Consider the following 12,621-nt stretch of genomic DNA (forward strand, 5'->3'; position numbering starts at 1 on the left):
TAACCTGTACTCTAAAGGGACTTATGAAATTTTCATTTTTTCCAAATGTCCCTGCATGTATCTGTATGTGCTATGTTGTGCTTAGTCGCTCAGTCATGTCCAGCTGTTTGCAAACCCATGGACTATAGCTTGCCAGGCTCCTCTGTCAGTGGGGATTCTCCTGGCAAGAATACTGGAGTGGGTTGCCATTCCCTTCTCCAGGGGATCTTCCCAGCCCAGTGATCAAACCCAGGTCTCCCACATTGCAGGTGGAGTCTTGACTGACTAAGTCAACAGGGAAGCCCATGTATTTATATCTACATGCATATCTATCTATCTATACACACATACACACACACACACACACACACACACACACACATATATATATATATACACATACAAATTCTTTCAAAACAAGACACAGCATCACTTAGCTACTTGCAGATATGGTGTGAAATTCAACATGTTAAACACAAATTGAAATAATGACTATTATTCTATATAACCACACTTTAGATCAACATTTCTTATTCTTTTGTCACTTATCTCAGAGCATATTGCCCCATCCCTCTCATAAGACTTATATATAAACTTTCACTCTTTTGTCATGATGAAAACAATATTGACATCACTTTCTTTAAACAGAAAAAGAATTGGTGGCTATTGTAGCGAGAACCACTACAAATCTCCAACAAAAAGTCAATAACCCAATTTGAAAATAGATGAAGATGAGTAGGAAATTCACAGAAGTGAAATGGTCAGGGATACATAGAATGTGACAAAGTTCATTTATGCTTGAGGAAATGAAAATTGAGTCAATAAATTATTTTCCAACAGATGATCTGCAGAATAAATACTCTGGTAGAACCTAGTTTTTAAGGAGTATATTATGGAAACATCTTTAAAATTAAACATATTGTTGATGTTGTCAATCTACATCTGGTTATCTGTCAAGGAGAAAGACTTGTACATGTTCTTAATTATATTTTGAATATTCCCACTGGCACTTAAATGGCTATCAGTTAGTGAACACACTTACTTGCAATATACGTAAAGGTTATATAGCCATGAGATAAAACGGATAGATTATGGGCAACATTGTTGAGTAGTTTCCATGTCACATTGCTAAATAAAGAACAAGTTCACAAATTATAAAAAATAAGCATGACACTCTTATTTGGAAACAAAATTAAGTCTATGTAAATGTGTATACCACAGAGGAAATTCTCTCAAAGAATACATTGAAATTCCATTGAAGAGAATTAACATTTTTATTCTAATTTCTTCATTATATGCTCTTTCACAATAATGTTTTCATTTATTATGCGGTTTTAAATAACTAGTGAAATAAACAGCGATTCAAGAAAATAAGTTCTAAGATTTTCTTATATTATCAATGTTTTAGTTTCTTTCAGAACACTCTGGCATACTATTCAATATATCAATCTAGGGATATTTTTTTTTAATTTTATTTTATTTTTAAACTTTACATAATCCGCCACAGGTATACATGTGTTACCCATCCTGAACCCTCCTCCCTCCTCCCTTCCCATTCCATCCCTCTGGGTCGTCCCAGTGCACCAGCCCCAAGCATCCAGTATCGTGCATCGAACCTGGACTGGCAACTCATTTCATACATGATATTTTACATGTTTCAATGCCATTCTCCCAAATCTTCCCACCCTCTCCCTCTCCCACAGAGTCCATAAGACTGTTCTATACATCAGTGTCTCTTTTGCTGTCTCGTACACAGGGTTATTGTTACCATCTTTCTAAATTCCATATATATGCGTTAGTATACTGTATTGGTGTTTTTCTTTCTGACTTACTTCACTCTGTATAATAGGCTCCAGTTTCATCCACCTCATTAGAACTGATTCAAATGTATTCTTTTTAATGGCTGAATAATACTCCATTGTGTATATGTACCACTGCTTTCTTATCCATTCATCTGCTGATGGACATCTAGGTTGCTTCCATGTCCTGGCTATTATAAACAGTGCTGCGATGAACATTGGGGTACTCGTGTCTCTTTCCCTTCTGGTTTCCTCAGTGTGTATGCCCAGCAGTGGGATTGCTGGATCATAAGGCAGGTCTATTTCCAGTTTTTTAAGGAATCTCCACACTGTTCTCCATAGTGGCTGTACTAGTTTGCATTCCCACCAACAGTGTAAGAGGGTTCCCTTTTCTCCACACCCTCTCCAGCATTTATTACTTGTAGACTTTTGGATCGCAGCCATTCTGACTGGTGTGAAATGGTACCTCATAGTGGTTTTGATTTTCATTTCTCTGATAATGAGTGATGTTGAGCATCTTTTCATGTGTTTGTTAGCCATCTGGATGTCTTCTTTGGAGAAATGTCTATTTAGTTCTTTGGCCCATTTTTTGATTGGGTCATTTATTTTTCTGGAGTTGAGCTGTAGGAGTTGCTTGTATATTCTCGAAATTAGTTGTTTGTCAGTTGCTTCATTTGCTATTATCTTCTCCCATTCTGAAGGCTGTCTTTTCACCTTGCTAATAGTTCCCTTTGATGTGCAGAAGCTTTTAAGGTTAATTAGGTCCCATTTGTTTATTTTTGCTTTTATTTCCAATATTCTGGGAGGTGGGTCATAGAGGATCCTGCTGTGATGTATGTCAGAGTGTTTTGCCTATGTTCTCCTCTAAGAGTTTTATAGTTTCTGGTCTTACATTTAGATCTTTAATCCATTTTGAGTTTATTTTTGTGTATGGTGTTAGAAAGTGTTCTAGTTTCATTCTTTTACAAGTGGTTGACCAGTTTTCCCAGCACCACTTGTTAAAGAGATTGTCTTTAATCCATTGTATATTCTTGCCTCCTTTGTCAAAGAGAAGGTGTCCATAGGTGCGTGGATTTATCTCTGGGCTTTCTATTTTGTTCCATTGATCTATATTTCTGTCTTTGTGCCAGTACCATACTGTCTTGATAACTGTGGCTTTGTAGTAGAGCCTGAAGTCAGGTAGGTTGATTCCTCCAGTTCCATTCTTCTTTCTCAAGATTGCTTTGGCTATTCGAGGTTTTTTGTTTTTCCATACAAATTGTGTAATTATTTGTTCTAGCTCTGTGAAGAATGCTGTTGGTAGCTTGATAGGGATTGCATTGAATCTATAGATTGCTTTGGGTAGTATACTCATTTTCACTATATTGATTCTTCCAATCCATGAACATGGTATATTTCTCCATCTGTTAGTGTCCTCTTTGATTTCTTTCACCAGTGTTTTATAGTTTTCTATATATAGGTCTTTAGATTCTTTAGGTAGATATATTCCTAAGTATTTTATTCTTTCCGTTGCAATGGTGAATGGAATTGTTTCCTTAATTTCTCTTTCTGTTTTCTCATTATTAGTGTATAGGAATGCAAGGGATTTCTGTGTGTTGATTTTATATCCTGCAACTTTACTATAGTCATTGATTAGTTCTAGTAATTTTCTGGTGGAGTCTTTAGGGTTTTCTATGTAGAGGATGATGTCATCTGCAAACAGTGAGAGCTTTACTTCTTCTTTTCCAATTTGGATTCCTTTTATTTCTTTTTCTGCTCTGATTGCTGTGGCCAAAACTTCCAAAACTATGTTGAATAGTAATGGTGAAAGTGGGCACCCTTGTCTTGTTCCTGACTTTAGAGGAAATGCTTTCAATTTTTCACCATTGAGGATAATGTTTGCTGTGGGTTTGTCATATATAGCTTTTATTATGTTGAGGTATGTTCCTTCTATTGCTGCTTTCTGGAGAGTTTTGATCATAAATGGATGTTGAATTTTGTCAAAGGCTTTCTCTGCATCTATTGAGATAATCATATGGTTTTCATTTTTCAATTTGTTAATGTGGTGTATTACATTGATTGATTTGCGGATATTGAAGAATCCTTGCATCCCTGGGATAAAGCCCACTTGGTCATGGTGTATGATCTTTTTAATGTGTTGTTGGATTCTGATTGCTAGAATTTTGTTAAGGATTTTTGCATCTATGTTCATCAGTGATATTGGCCTGTAGTTTTCTTTTTTTGTGGGATCTTTGTCAGGTTTTGGTATTAGGGTGATGGTGGCCTCATAGAATGAGTTTGGAAGTTTACCATCCTCTGCAATTTTCTGGAAGAGTTTGAGCAGGATAGGTGTTAGCTCTTCTCTAAATTTTTGGTAGAATTCAGCTGTGAAGCCGTCTCGACCTGGGCTTTTGTTTGCTGGAAGATTTTTGATTACAGTTTCAATTTCCGTGCTTGTGATGGGTCTGTTAAGATTTTCTATTTCTTCCTGATCGAGTTTTGGAAAGTTGTACTTTTCTAAGAATTTGTCCATTTCTTCCTCGTTGTCCATTTTATTGGCATATAATTGTTGATAGTAGTCTCTTATGATCCTTTGTATTTCTGTGTTGTCTGTTGTGATCTCTCCATTTTCATTTCTAATTTTATTGATTTGATTTTTCTCCCTTTGTTTATTGATGAGTCTGGCTAATGGTTTGTCAATTTTATTTATCCTTTCAAAGAACCAGCTTTTGGTTTTGTTGATTTTTGCTATGGTCTCTTTTGTTTCTTTTGCATTTATTTCTGCTCTAATTTTTAAGATTTCTTTCCTTCTACTAACCCTGGAGTTCTTCATTTCTTCCTTTTCTAGTTGCTTTAGGTGTAGAGTTAGGTTATTTATTTGACTTTTTTCTTGTTTCTTGAGGTGTGCCTGTATTGCTATGAACTTTCCCTTAGGACTGCTTTTACCGTGTCCCACAGGTTTTGGGTTGTTGTGTTTTCATTTTCATTCGTTTCTATGCAAATTTTGATTTCTTTTTTGATTTCTTCTGTGATTTGTTGGTTATTCAGCAGCGTGTTGTTCAGCCTCCATATGTTGGATTTTTTAATAGTTTTTCTCCTGTAATTGAGATCTAATCTTACTGCATTGTGGTCAGAAAAGATGCTTGGAATGATTTCTATTTTTTTGAATTTACCAAGGCTAGCTTTATGGCCCAGGATGTGATCTATCCTGGAGAAGGTTCCATGTGCGCTTGAGAAGAAGGTGAAATTCATTGTTTTGGGATGAAATGTCCTATAGATATCAATTAGGTCTAACTGGTCTACTGTATCGTTTAAAGTTGTGTTTCCTTGTTAATTTTCTGTTTAGTTGATCTATCCATAGGTGTGAGTGGGGTATTAAAGTCTCCCACTATTATTGTGTTATTGTTAATTTCTTCTTTCATACTTGTTAGCATTTGTCTTACATACTGCGGTGCTCCCGTGTTGGGTGCATATATATTTATAATTGTTATATCTTCTTCTTGGATTGATCCTTTGATCATTATGTAGTGACCATCTTTGTCTCTTTTCACAGTCTTTGTTTTAAAGTCTATTTTATCTGATATGAGTATTGCTACTCCTGCTTTCTTTTGGTCCCTATTTGCATGGAAAATCTTTTTCCAGCCCTTCACTTTCAGTCTGTATGTGTCCCCTGTTTTGAGGTGGGTCTCTTGTAGACAACATATGTAGGGGTCTTGTTTTTGTATCCATTCAGCCAGTCTTTGTCTTTTGTTTGGGGCATTCAACCCATTTACGTTTAAGGTAATTACTGATAAGTATGACCCCGTTGCCATTTACTTTATTGTTTTGGGTTCGAATTTATACACAATTTTTGTGTTTCCTGTCTAGAGAATATCCTTTAGTATTTGTTGGAGAGCTGGTTTGGTGGTGCAGAATTCTCTCAGCTTTTGCTTGTCTGAAAAGCTTTTGATTTCTCCTTCATACTTGAATGAGATCCTTGCTGGGTACAATAATCTGGGCTGTAGGTTATTTTCTTTCATCATTTTAAGTATGTCTTGCCATTCCTTCCTGGCCTGAAGAGTTTCTATTGAAAGATCAGCTGTTATCCTTATGGGTATTCCCTTGTGTGTTATTTGTTGTTTTTCCCTTGCTGCTTTTAATATTTGTTCTTTGTGTTTGATCTTTGTTAATTTGATTACTATGTGTCTTGGGGTGTTTCGCCTTGGGTTTATCCTGTTTGGGACTCTCTGGGTTTCTTGGTCTTGGGTGATTATTTCCTTCCCCATTTTAGGGAAGTTTTCAGCTATTATCTCCTCAAGTATTTTCTCATGGTCTTTCTTTTTGTCTTCTTCTTCTGGGACCCCTATGATTCAAATGTTGTAGAGTTTAATATAGTCCTGGAGGTCTCTGAGATTGTCCTCATTTCTTTTAATTCGTTTTTCTTTTATCCTCTCTGATTCATTTATTTCTACCATTCTATCTTCTAATTCACTAATCCTATCTTCTGCCTCTGTTATTCTACTATTTGTTGCCTCCAGAGTGTTTTTAATTTCACTTATTGCATTATTCATTATATATTGACTCTTTTTTATTTCTTCTAAGTCCTTGTTAAACCTTTCTTGCATCTTCTCAATCCTTGCCTCCAGGCTATTTATCTGTGATTCCATTTTAATTTCAAGATTTTGGATCAATTTCACTATCATTATTCAGAATTCTTTATCAGGTAGATTCCCTATCTCTTCCTCTTTTGTTTGGTTTGGTGGGCATTTATCCTGTTCATTTATCTGCTGGCTATTCCTCTGTCTCTTCATCTTGTTTAAATTGCTGAGTTTGGGGTGTCCTTTCTGTATTCTGGCAGTTTGTGGAGTTCTCTTTATTGTGGCGTTTCCTCGCTGTGTGTGGGTTTGTACAGGTTGCTTGTCAAGGTTTCCTGGTTAGGGAAGCTTGTGTCGATGTTCTGGTGGATGGAGCTGTATTTCTTCTCTCTGGAGTGTAATGAAATGTCCAGTAATGTGTTATGAGATGTCTATGGTTTTGGGGTGACTTTGGGCAGCCTGTATCTTGAAGCTCAGGGCTGTGTTCCTTTGTTGCTGGAGAATTTGCTTGTTATGTCTTTCCCTGGAACTTGTTGGCCCTTGTGTGGTGCTTGGTTTCAGTGTTGGTATGGAGGCGTTTGATGAGCTCCTGTCAATTAATGTTCCTTGGAGTCAGGAGTTCCCGGGAGTCAGGGTTTGGACTTAAGCCTCCTACTTCCAGTTATCGGTCTTAATTTTACAGTAGTTTCAAAACTTCTCCTTCTATACAGCACCACTGATAAAATATCTACGTTAAAGATGAAAAGTTTCTCTACTGTGAGGGTCACTCAGAGAGGTTCACAGCGTTACATGGAGAAGAGAAGAGGGAGGAGGGAGTTAGAGGTGACCCAAATGAGATGAGGTGGAATCAATAGTGGAGAGAGTGGGCTAGCCAGTAGTCACTTCCTTATGTGCACTCCACAACTGGACCGCTCAGATGTTCACGGAGTTATACAGGGAAGAGAAGAAGGAGGCAGGAGACAGAGGTGGCCAGAAGGATAAAAGGGGGAAATGAAAAGGAGGGAGACAGATCCAGCCAGTAATCAGTTCCTTAAGTGTTCTCCACTGTCTGGAACACACAGAAATTCACAGAGTTGGGTAGAGTAGAGAGGGGTTAGGGAGGAGATACAGGTGACCTGGTGGAGAAAATGGAGAGTCCAAAGGGAGAGAGAGCAGTCAAGCCTGTAATCTCGTACACTAGTGAAAAATGGGTCCTGAAGATTGGGTTCTTAAAGGTACAAAATTGGTAACAAATACATAAAAGCAAAAATTAGAAATCTAGAGTAGAGTTTGGAATTTCAAAAATGCGATGTTAATGAAAAGAAGAAGGAAAAGAAAGAGAGAAAAAACGAACAAAGAAAAACAAACAAGGTCATGAAAATTATAAAGAAACTACAGGTACAAAATTGATAACTAATACCAAAAAGCAAAAATTAAAAATCTAGAGTAGAGTTTGGAATTTCAAAAATACAACGTTAAAAAAAAAAAAAGAAGAAGAAGAAAAATAAAGAGAGAAAACAAACAAACCAACAAAAACAATGTTGCAAAAATTATAAAGAAAATACAGGTACAAAATTGATATCAAATACCAAAAAGCATAAATTAAAAATCATGAGTAGAGTTTGGAATTGCAGATATACGATGTTATATAAAAGAAGAAGAGAAAGAAACAGAGGAAAAAAAAGTCACAGAAATTATGAAAAAAACTATAGGTACAAAATTGATAACCTATATCAAAAGGCTAAAATTAAAAATCTAGAGTAGAGTTTGGAATTTCAAAAATACAATGTTAAAGAAAAGAAGAAAAAGAAAAAAGAAAAAAAAAAAACCACGGTCAAAAATTATAAAATATATATATGAAGTTTGCTGAAGAAGAAAAAAAAAAGGGTCTTTTTTTTTTTTTTTTGCAAAGTAATAGTTATAAAAGTGAAAATTAAAGGACAATAGAGGACTTAAAAAAATTTTTTTTTTAATTAAAAAAAAAAAGAAAGAAAGATTGATCGTAAAAATAGTAAAAATATATCTAGGTCTTTCTCTGGTTTTGTTGTGAGTATTGTGGGTTCAGTTCATTTTTGGCAGTTCTTTAGTCCGACTTATATTTCTCAAATCTATAGGCCCCTTCCTATGTAATCCGTAGTAACCACAGGGTTTTAATCTATGGCCTGTAGCTTCCAAGGCGTTTCCCTCTGTTATAGCTTCTTCTGTTTGCTGGTCTCTTCAGTGTCTGGTTCCCGCCCTGACACAAAGGGGATGGTTGAGGACACTTTTTTTTTTTTTTTTTTTTAAATTTAGGCTCACTTGTTCAGCCGCGCTGTGGGGAGGGAGGGAGGGATGCTGCGAACAGGTAACACTGGCGTGCACTCGCAGTGCCTCAGCCACACTGGGTCTGCCCCCGCTCACGGGGCGTGTAGCCTCCCTGCCCACACTGCTTGGGCTCTAGGTTGTTCCGCCGCCGGGAACAATCAGAGGCCGGCCCTGGGCTGAGCTCCCAGGTCCAAGCCGCTCAGGTTCAGGCACTCGGGTAGTCCTCAGAGGCGCAGACTCGGTTGGGCCTGCGTTTTGTGCTCTTCCCAGATCCGAGCAGCTCAGGTGATGAGGTGTTTGGCGGGCGCCAATGCTGCGACTTATCGCCTCCCCGCCACTCGGTTATCTGGGTGTAAAACCGGCGCACCTTCTCAGGCAGCTGTTGACCGTCCAGACCCCCAAGAAGTTTTAGTTAGCAAAGAAGCCTGCTTACAGTTTTATAGATAGTGTCTCTCTGGGGCTGCGATTGCCCCCTTCCCGCTCTGGCTCCCTGTCACCGGAGGGGGAAGGTCTGCAGCTGGCTATCTCTGTTCAGTCCTTTGTTCTGTGCGCGGGCCTGGCGGTGTCTTAGGCTAGGGCTGGCTTTTCGCGTGGTAGATATCCCACAGTCTGGTTTGCTAGCCCAAATTATTTCGCTCAGATAGCGCTCAGGACATTCGGCCCGATTCTTACTCTAAGGGACACAGCCCGCGCCGCACTTCCCTGCCCAGCCCCCGCTTGCTAATGCCGTGTGCAGGCGTCTGCGCTGCTTCTCCGCTGGGGGAGTTACCTTAGGGCTCACAATCCGCGATTTTTAATTGTTTATTTTTTTTCCCCTCCCTTTTATGTTGCCCTCTGTGCTTCCAAAGCTCGGCACAGATTCGGCAGTGAGAGGGTTTCCTGGTGTTTGGAAACTTCTCTCTTTTTAAGACTCCCTTCCCGGGACGGAACTCCGTCCCTCCCTCTTTTGTCTCTTTTTTTGTCTTTTATATTTTTTCCTACCTCCTTTCGAAGAGTTGGGCTGCTTTTCTGGGTGCCTGATGTCCTCTGCCGGCATTCAGAAGTTGTTTTGTGGAATTTACTCGACGTTTAAATGCTCTTTTGGATGAATTTGTGGGGGAGAAAGTGTTCTCCCCGTCCTACTCCTCCGCCATCTTGGCTCCTCCTCCCAATCTAGGGATATTTTTTAAAATACCAACTTCATGTTTAGATATTTTAAATAAAATATATGACAATATGTGTTTATAATTTCAATAGTTTCACAAATCATAATTCACAAAAATTTACTTAATGACTTTAGTGTGGTTTTAATGTCAATATTTAATTTACTACATTAGGGACTTCTGCTGACTCATTTTGAATACTTGCATTTGCAGTATTTTTGACATGACTTCTAATACTTTGCCATCCCTTCCATCAACTAATTTCTTCTCTCTTGAACTTTAGAACTTTTTGTTGCTGTCTCTCAAATGTTGCAGTTTAACTGCTAAAGCTCAATGCAACACATGCTGGCTCTCTATTTCTGTCTCTGTCTTTCTCTCTCTCTCTCTCTGCTCACTATGGAACTCTGTGCCATATTAAATTTTTGCATTATAAATGACCATTTGTGAAGAGATACATAGATATATCTAAGAAGTTCCAATAGTTCCAGCCCTCCAATAGTTTGAGTCTTCACAAACCAATCACTAAGTGTGTTCAGATTATTATAACCCCAGTCACCATAAGACTGAAACTACCTAAGAAATCATGTAAAAGAATCACCCAGCTAAGCCCACACAACACCCAGAACTATGAGAGATAAAAATAAAATGATTATTGTTCTAAGCCTCTAATACATAACAGAAACAATATACTTTTGTTATAATATTATAACTAAATTTTAGCTTAATAATGGAAAACTATCAGTGTTGCATTTTGAAAGTAACTGTGACAAGAAAGGGGATCCAACATACCATGATTGCACTCTGAATGCAGATAGCATAGATTTAAATCACTGAAAAATTATTGCAGATTTATGTGGAGTTGGGCAAGTTATGTAACCTCCCTATATCTCAGCTGTTCCATCAGATAAACTAATACAGTTATAGTAATGGTGTCACTTACTTCAGGGGTTACTGAAGTCTGACTATATTAACATTCTAAAGCACTAAATAGCTAGTGAAATAGAATTCGCATTAACTAGTCTCATTTAATGAAGGCAATGGTGACCCACTCCAGTACTCTTGCCTGGAAAATCCCATGGACAGAGGAGCCTGGTAGGCTGCAGTCCATAGGGTCGCTAAGAGTTGGACACGACTTCACTTTCACTTTCACTTTCCTGCATTGGAGAAGGAAATGGCAACCCACTCCAGTGTTCTTGCCTGGAGAATCCCAGGGATGGGGGAGCTTGGTGGGCCACCATCTATGGGGTCGCACAGAGTTGGACACAACTGAAGCGACTTAGCATCAGCAGCAGCAGTCTCATTTAAATGCATAGAAAATTTTCAAAAAGGATTTTAGTCTTCACATTATTATATTTTAATGTAACATTTATCAAATATAAATGATAATAACACTGTGTTAAATATGGAGAAATTAAATATGTCTCCATCAGATATATGGTATAGGATCAGGTCAAGATGGTGGAGTAGGAGGGCATGGAGCTCACCTCTCCCCACAAACACATCAAAACAACATCTTCACGTGAAACAGTTGCCACAGAAAACTAAAGGGAGACTGGTAGAACTCCTATACAAATATAGCTTCAAGAATAATTTCCACATCAATGGTAGGGTGGAAAAAACACATAAGATTGACACCTTTGTCTCTGGGAGAGATCTTTTAAAAAAAAAAATTAAAGAAGATCCATATAGCTGAATTCTCCCACCTGGGGAACAAAGTAGTTGAGTTACACAATGGGTGCCCCAGTCCTAGGGTCCTATAGGAAGAGAAGGGGACAACAGAGGTTGAGCTAGTTGGATAACATCACCGACTCAAAGGACATGAATTGGAGCAATCTCTGGGAGATGGTGAAGGACAGGGAAGCCTGGCATGCTACAGTCCATGGGATTGCAAAGAGTCAGACACGACTGAGAGACTGAATAACAAGGGAGGAAACAAACCCATTGGTTGAACTACTGAGACAAAGAGCACAGCTGCAGAAGCCTAGATTCTGATCTTGAAGGGTACATAGATGCTGGCTTGCCAACAAACACTAAGGATAAGCTTTACACCAGCAGCTGCCAGTTCACCCTACTCCCAACTCCAACTATGACAAATGTCACAGCCCTGTTCATTACACACCACCGCTTTGCACAGAATATAGGTCAGCATCAATTGTTCAGTGCTCAGCTTTCTTTATAGTCCAACTTTCTCACCCATACATGACTAATGGAAATCATAGCTTGGAATATCAGGACCTTTGTCAGCAAAGTAATATCTCTACTTCTAATATGCTATCTAAGTTGGACCAGTAATTCTGAAGAAACTGAAGTTGAACGATTCTATGAAGACCTACAAGACCTTATAGAACTAACACCAAGAAAGATGTCCTATTCATTATAGGGGACTGGAATGCAAAAGTAGGAAGTCAAGAAATACCTAGAGTAACAGGCAAATTTGGCCTTGGAGTAAAGAATGAAGCAGGGCAAAGACTGAGTTTTGGAAGAGAACACACTGGTCATAACAAACACCCTCTTACAAAAACAAAAGAGAAGATTCCACACATGGACATCACCAGATGGTCAATACTGAAATCAGACTGATTATATTCTTTGCAGCCAAAGATGGAGAAGCTCTATACAGTAGGCAAAAACAATATTGGGAGCTCACTGTGGCACAGACCATGAATTCTTTATTACCAAATTCAGACTTAAATTGAAGAAAATAGGGAAAACCACTAGGCCATTCAGGTATAACCTAAATCAAATCCCTAACAATTATACAGTGGAAGTAAGAAATAGATTTAAGGGACAGATCTGATAGACAGAGTGCCTTATGAACTATGGGTGGAGGTTCATGACATTGTACAGAAGAGAGGGAACAAGACC

Source organism: Bubalus bubalis, chromosome 7, assembly GCF_019923935.1.
Source record: "Bubalus bubalis isolate 160015118507 breed Murrah chromosome 7, NDDB_SH_1, whole genome shotgun sequence".
NCBI classification, from domain to species: domain Eukaryota; kingdom Metazoa; phylum Chordata; class Mammalia; order Artiodactyla; family Bovidae; genus Bubalus; species Bubalus bubalis.